This window comes from Octopus sinensis, linkage group LG3, assembly GCF_006345805.1.
Source record: "Octopus sinensis linkage group LG3, ASM634580v1, whole genome shotgun sequence".
NCBI classification, from domain to species: Eukaryota; Metazoa; Mollusca; class Cephalopoda; order Octopoda; family Octopodidae; genus Octopus; species Octopus sinensis.
Genome location: NC_042999.1, coordinates 99,537,557 through 99,545,406, shown reverse-complemented (window position 1 = coordinate 99,545,406; position 7,850 = coordinate 99,537,557).

Genomic DNA, 7,850 nt, shown 5'->3' with positions numbered 1-7,850 from the left:
GCTAAGTGAAAATAATTTCGTCAGACTTTCCAGAGTTGGACTGATATTGTATTTGGATAGTATACATTAGTCTATTGACTGAATAAACTCTCGCTCAATACTTTCACCGGAAATTGAGATCTGATTTATTGCCCTCCTATAGAGTTTTAATTTAAAGATTAATTAGTAATTGACTTTCTTACAGCAGCTTGTATTGAAATATGTTTCCATGTTTCTCGCTGGGTAGTGGATTGAATATCACCTAAAGTGAAATAACGATATTTATCAAGTAATCAATCAGAAAGTATGATGCGTATTTCATACGAAATATTTAGATTCCTCTTATTTCTTGGTGCTTGTTTGTAATCAGTAAGATGCCCATTATAGTTATAGCCCAAAGTATTATCCGAAATGTTACTAAAGATAATAACTTTGGTTTCTATTGAATTCCAAACGCTATAGTAGCTATGGGGATTATTAAGTCACACTGTGGCAAAACAAGATAGGTACTATCTAAAAGGTTGCCAAGAACTTTAATATGAAGATTCATACCTTAGTATTGCAATACTTTTTTAAAATATTCTCATTCATTGACATCAGTCTCAGCTGGTTCTTTTCTTCGTCAGTAATTGCTGCCTTTCAGACAAGACAGTATTTTATTTCTATTTAACATGCCACTTGCCAAGTATTTGCTTGCAACATTATAGTTTCAGAATTCTGTTGTATCTTCATAAGTAAAATTATCATTAAACAAATTAAAGTCTGATTATCATTGAATGAATTTCAGAAATATTTTGAAGCTAATATAATTAGCAATATACAATTTCAGAATTTAGAACAAATAATAATTACTAATACATTTTAAAGCTGTCTTCGATTTTGGTTTAATATCTTGGAATAACGAGAAACGTTTGTAAAGATATATATACATGTGTATATTTTTCAATGCTCGTAATGCTTACACAGAAAGGATCCGTTAAGATATTTAAATGAAGATTAACATATATTTGTAGTTCACTGTATCCTAGCAACACAAAGCCAATGCTGTAGTAAAATGGATACTAATTACTAAAAAGTCATCAATGCAATTCTATGAAAGGACTAAAATGAGATAGATGGAATATGAATAGAAACAATAAGGTTCATGTATAGCAATTCTATAGAATTAGTATACAATTGCAATCAATATAAAGAATAAGATATGGAGCATAATTATTTTTTAATGCAAGTATTTTCTTTTATGATAATTATGGAAGAAATACTACGTACGATATAATTTCATTAATGCATAGATCTAAGATGTAAATTGGGTGCTTACCGAAAAAAGATGCATGATGGGTTTGGTAGAATATAATAGGGAACAACCGTAGAAGTTCGTGGATTTACTGAATTACAGAAAATATCGAATTATTTAAACAAGGTATTCGCTAGGTATCCGGTATTATTGTTATTATTACATTTCCGGGTCGATAAAATAAGTATCAGTCGAGCTGTGGGGGTCGATAAAATTGGCTAAACCCCTTCCACAAAATTTCACACCTTGTGTCTTTACGTTCTTAGTTAAAATTTCGCCGAAGTTTACTTTGCCTTTCATCCTTTCGGGGCCGTTAAAATAGATACTAATCAAGCATTGAAGTTGATCTAATCGACTAGTTCCCTCCCTAAAAAAATTAGAAAACAATCATGAAAATACACGTGTAAAGGTATGGTTTCGTGAGGATATAATAAGCAATATATATAGATTCCTGCTTTGCTATTTTCTTTAACATGCGTATATCGATCCTTAGTTATATTCCATGAAGACGTTTAAGAAATTAATACCACATCATTCCAGCTCCCCCAATTATAAATGGAATGATGCTAACATTTTTATCAGACCCATAGTATTCAAAGGAACAGCTTCTTGCAATTCCCTCTCTGCATAAAATATTAGTCATTTGCTAAAACAATGCGTATTATTAATACAATATTTTCATTTTTTCTTGAAAACATTTTCAGATATAATATAGTTACGTATTGGTTGTTTGTCTGTATGATAATGTTTCATATTGTCTCATTGTTATTTTCTAAAACACAATTTGTTTCATATTAGAGGTAAAGAGTATGTTTCCCTCCAATGAGATTTAAATTGGGTGACATCTTTACTGCGTATTTACGGGTGAATCAACACAGACAGCGACGAATTTAAGAATTCGGTTTACAGCAACATTAATTGCTTCGAATCCACTACGCAGCAGCTTAAGATTGCATTTTCTAACATAGCTATGAATTGAATATCTCATGGGTGATATTTGGTGAATGGAAATTCTGAAAAGTCAATGGTAAATGTGTCAGCATGTATGCGTACACAACCATACACATACACGTGCAGGCCCAGACGGGTATGCACGCGTAAAGACACGCATACAGTAACGCAAGGACAACCACACACTCATCATGCACAGCATACACACACACACACACACACACACAAACACACACACACCACGTATCCACATATAAACTTACGCAGACGTGCACAGGCACAGGCACTCACGCACGCGCGCGCACACACACACAGATATGCATAGTCACACGTAGGAAAGCACGTACGTACGCACAAACATATGCACACACATACACTCACAAGGTTATAGTAGAAGACACAAGGTGCCACACCGTGGGACTGAACCCGGAACCATGTGGTTGGTAAGCAAGCTACTTACCACACAGCCACTCCAGCGCCTATGTAAATATTCCCTTGTAAATATTCACATTCATGCACCCATGAATATTTACAGAAAGACAAGTGAATCCCAAAAGAGCTGAGACCGAAATGACTTTGTACAAAAGGCCGAACCCTTAAAGACATCACGGGTGTCTAAAGCACAAAAACACACAAACGCATATAAAAGCAGTCAAGCAGGTATACACTCATAACCACACATACACACAAACATGCGCGCGCGCACACAGTCTTTTTGTTTACTCTCACCCTTACTTTCACGTCTAAGCAAACACACATCTGCATACACACGTACTGACATATATACATACAGGGATAAGACCAATTATCGGAAAAGCTCTTGTATTTTGGTTATAACCAAAATAACCAAATTACAAAATGCCTAGGAGAACTCAGTATATCTAAAGGGACATTCCCTTTTTTATGCATGTACCTGATGTGACATAAACCACACAGATTGGTCCCACACAATTAGATGCACAATATCCTACCCATAACGGACAGTTCCAGGATGGGTCGAAACGACCGTCAAACTGAATAAAGTTTCGTGGTAATTCTATCTTCCGTTTCCTTCATCAATTATTGTGGCTTTTTAATATCATATCTCCGGATAATCTCGAAACAAAGTGAAGCGCTGCTCTGTGACATGACATTTAGGTGTTCTTTAACAACGGCATCATACAGGGTGATTTCCCTGGACGGTATCCCGCGTCACATTTAGTGTGTTAGCAAAACACATACACTATGTATGAGAGACCGGTTACGTTTACATTACCAGAGCTGCTTTTTGTAATTCAATTTTCTATCATATGAGCTACTCTGCAGTACATCGGCAAATAAAATTCATACTATTTATATATAAGTCACAGACCAACGATTCACTTCGTTTTGTGATAATCCAAGTACGTGGTGTTGATAAGCCACAATAATGACGAAACTTCGGTATCTGGCACTGTCGGTGATTCGGAGTCGAGTTGTGGCATTCAGGTGTCATGTGGGGAGCTTCCATTTAACGCTATACTGCAGCACGTTTGTCGTATAAACAAAACATATACACTATGTATGTGCGACCGAAAATATTTATATTACGGGAGCTGCTTTTAATTTGTAAGTTTGTGTGTGTGTGTGTGTGTGTGTGTGTGTGTGTGTGTGTGTGTGCGTGTGTGCGTGTGTGTGTGCACGCGTGCTTTTACGTATTTTTCACTCGCTGGTGATGTCCTGCACTTAATGTGTATTTTTAATTATTTATAATTGAACGCCACGCAGCCTTCGCCAATAGCAAGATTTTACATGTATATATGATTTCTGCGACTCCACACTATGTTCTCTGCCTGTTTTCTTTCTTTCTCTCTATCCCTATATAATCCTCTATATTTCTTTTTATCTCCCTGATTCTTTGCTTTCCACTGTCTATCTTTCATTCCTTCTCCTTGTATATATACATACATACATACATATATATATATATATATATATATATATATATATATATATATATATATATATATATATATATATATATATATATATATATATATATATGTATATATATATATATATGTATATAATTAACAGAATGAGATAAAAATCCAAGGCTGTGAAAGATTTCAGAACATTTATAAATAAAAGGTCTTATAGCTGTTTCAGGGATATTCTATATATCCATTCATCGGAGACGTTGTGAGAAGATGGTTAAGCAATAGTTATTCTAGATAAGATATGGAATAGAGAGTGAAGTGGAGGAATGAAAATAGACGTGAGATATGCAGGGATAGCATATCTTCAGTTCCATTATTTAGGCAGAATGGTATATATATAAGATTCCTGTACCTTGTGATTACGTTCCAATAGTATTCAAAATTGGCCATTCCAAGCACAGAGTTTGTAAACGGTGTTATTGAATCGAGGGGTTTTATTTTTAAAGTGACTTAAAAGTTGGGAATGTGTTTGTAAGGTCACATCAAAAACACGCGCGCGCGCACACACACACACACGCACACACACACATACACATATAAGGGGACTCTGCGAGTTGTTAGAAGTAGGATTTGATGAGATTCAGTACAGTTTCTGAATTTTGCTCAAATGCTTTAATCGACATAAAGCAATGACGAAAGAACTTGTAGGTATCAGGAAGTTTGCATGATCTGATGAATAAAGGAAACCGCTTTTGAGAATCAGTTTTCGAAACGTCACACGTTTTACTCCTCGAGGTAACCAAAATTAGTTATTTACAATTTTGATTTTATGATGTTCCCGATGCAGCTCTTACTATTTTTTATCTAATTCCTGGTTTTGTCTTTCTAATGGAAGAAGCTTACCAAGGTACCGAGGAATGGTATCAAACATGGAACCAAGTATTTATTGTTAAGTTAACAAGATAAGCTATATTTTGTTCGTCAATCTGCAGTCAAATTTCCGTTAAATGAAACCGCAGCGTCTTTGAAAATAAATAATGCACTGAGAAATATATTCCAAAATAAATTCTGCTTTGTTCACGGATGGAATGTCTATGATCATAGCTAATAAGGCTAAACAATATTGGTAACCAGGTTATTAGAAATACTGTTTCGAAACCAAAAAGATTAAGAGAGGGGTGGAAGGTGAAAAGACTAACATAATCTTTAGTAATCTCTGTATTCTTTGTAATTATTTAAATAATCCTCAAGCATCTCCATATCTATGGCAGCAGTGCCACATAAGTATTTGAAGTGAAGAGTAGTAGGCGATTTTTGTTGCGTAAGTTCATAGTAAATACCAGATTGAATAAATGTCAAGTAGCAAATCATTAGAGGAATTATTATTGCACATGGGTAGGCTGGTAGCTATTAGCTATGACCAAATGCAACTCTGTATATGACTACATTTCGTGTCAACAAGGAATATGTTTTGTTTTCTCGCGATTGAATAAATATTAGAGCAGCATAGCATCTTAATCAACACAAATGACAATTCTTTTAACATAATTAAAAGGCTCGAAATCGGCACTAGAATATATAAGATACGTAATATCAACATTAGAATATATAATGCGCACAAATTCATGAAGTAGCTTATTGTTTATGAATGCGAGGATAACTTCACAAATGATATATGTATCTCTGTGTAGAAGTTTAGGTTGTTATATATCTATCTATAAATAAATTAAATATACGTATATATAAAGCGTAAAGTCACCCGTTGGTCATGAATGACCATGGGATTGCATGTAGAAAGTTCCCCTTCAAGTCCGGGCAAGGTTGTTAAGACCAACAGTCGCCCATGCATAACAGCCTCCCCTCTCCACGATGTTTTCCAAGGGAATGGAAGAGGTCGATACAGCTTGACACCAGTGACGTCGCACGCAACTCATTTCTAATCCGACGCTCTAATCACTGAGTTATGCACCTTCACAATACGTGTCTCTCTACACATATATGCATATATATTATGTAAGTATATGAATATGTATATGTAATATACATATATATTACACACACACACACAGGGATTTCTAAGTACTGTGCTAGTGTGTGGATGGTAGAAAATTTTACTGTTTCAGTAATAAATGAATGTAATTCGTGCTATTTGCATGAGTATCAGTATGATACACGTATAACGTTATTCTGTAGTAACGCATAGTATGTATCTTAGAAAACTTATTCCATTGTAGATTAGAATTGAATGTTTTACCGCTTATTCATAAAAGTTTAATCTTTATCTGGATACCATGTCATGCTTATAAAGATATTTAACAAACATAAAAATTGATATTATCAAACTGAATTTGTAGCATAAAATTTCATTAATAAATATGAATTTAACATTTAAACCTTTCCTATATTATTATCCATTATTATTTATGAGTATTTTAATGACATAAAAATTTTAGATAATTTTTGAGTTTTAAGGGTGTTACAACATGAGTATATTACATTTCTATAATGGCCAATTATCATGTTTAGGTTTATCATGTTTATTTCGTAAGTATATCATGTCTCTCGTAGATGATTGAGAAATATTTCATACTCGGGTATTTAAATGTCAAGCTAAACAACACTAGCTTCAATTTAAATGCGGGAAGGAACATGCAGCATTAGCGCTCGTCTTGGTGATAAATAACCAATTAACTAGAAGAACAAAATTCTGAATATAATACTAGATTTTGATTTCTATGATTTTTAACAGTTGTATGAAACCTCGAATTAAGAGGAGAAGCACAACTGATTAAATCAACTCCATTCTTGATTACTGTTCATTATAAAAACTCTGATGCCGCTGATGTCGATTTTGTCTTTCATCCTTTCGGGGTTGCGGAAATAAGTATCTGTTGAGCAGTGTAGGAGAATGTTTAAATGAAAAATTCATATTTATAAATTAAATTTTGTTACAAATTTTCCGGGGGGGCAGCAAATCGATTACGACTAGCGTCATTCTGCAATATTTCAGGCCCTGTTCATATATATAGAAAAGAACTATAGCAAATCCGCAATCGATGACGCGTGACATAAAAATAGTAACTAAATGCTAAATGGAATTTTGTTTATAATGGTACCATTCTGGTATCAATAAGCTCTTCTGACAATTAATAATATCTTTAAAACACTAGCATAAGGCCGGAAATTTTATGAGCAGGGTTTCCTCGGTTACGCAACCGTTTTTATCATCAGAAGAGAACAATTATATTTACATATTTTTATTTACACATGGGTGACAGTTGACGAGGTATTATAAAGATAAATTTAAAAAATAGGGTGAAGGTTTATTCTGAATCGATTAGGAAAAGAGATAATGGATGGAAAATAACAGTATAAGAAGGAATCGAAAGTTAAGTACCAAGGGAAACAGTAAGTTCGGGCCAAAGAATTCCACGGTTACAGAAATAATTTTAATGCCAATGCTAAGGGTGAGATCACATCATTCTTGATAATCTCTTCCAGATTTCAGTCAAAATCATAAGAGGAATGTACTTCTCTCATTCTCTCCACTGTTATCTTCCTATGTATTGTTTCTGATTTAAATATAAGGCCAAAAAGGGTTGCTGTTTGTCGATACCATCGAAACTAGTACTTGATTGATACTGTATTTGAATGACCCCAAAAGATTAAATGCATATCGACCTTGGCAGGTTTTGAACACAATGTAAAGAAGCAGGGGAAAATATCGT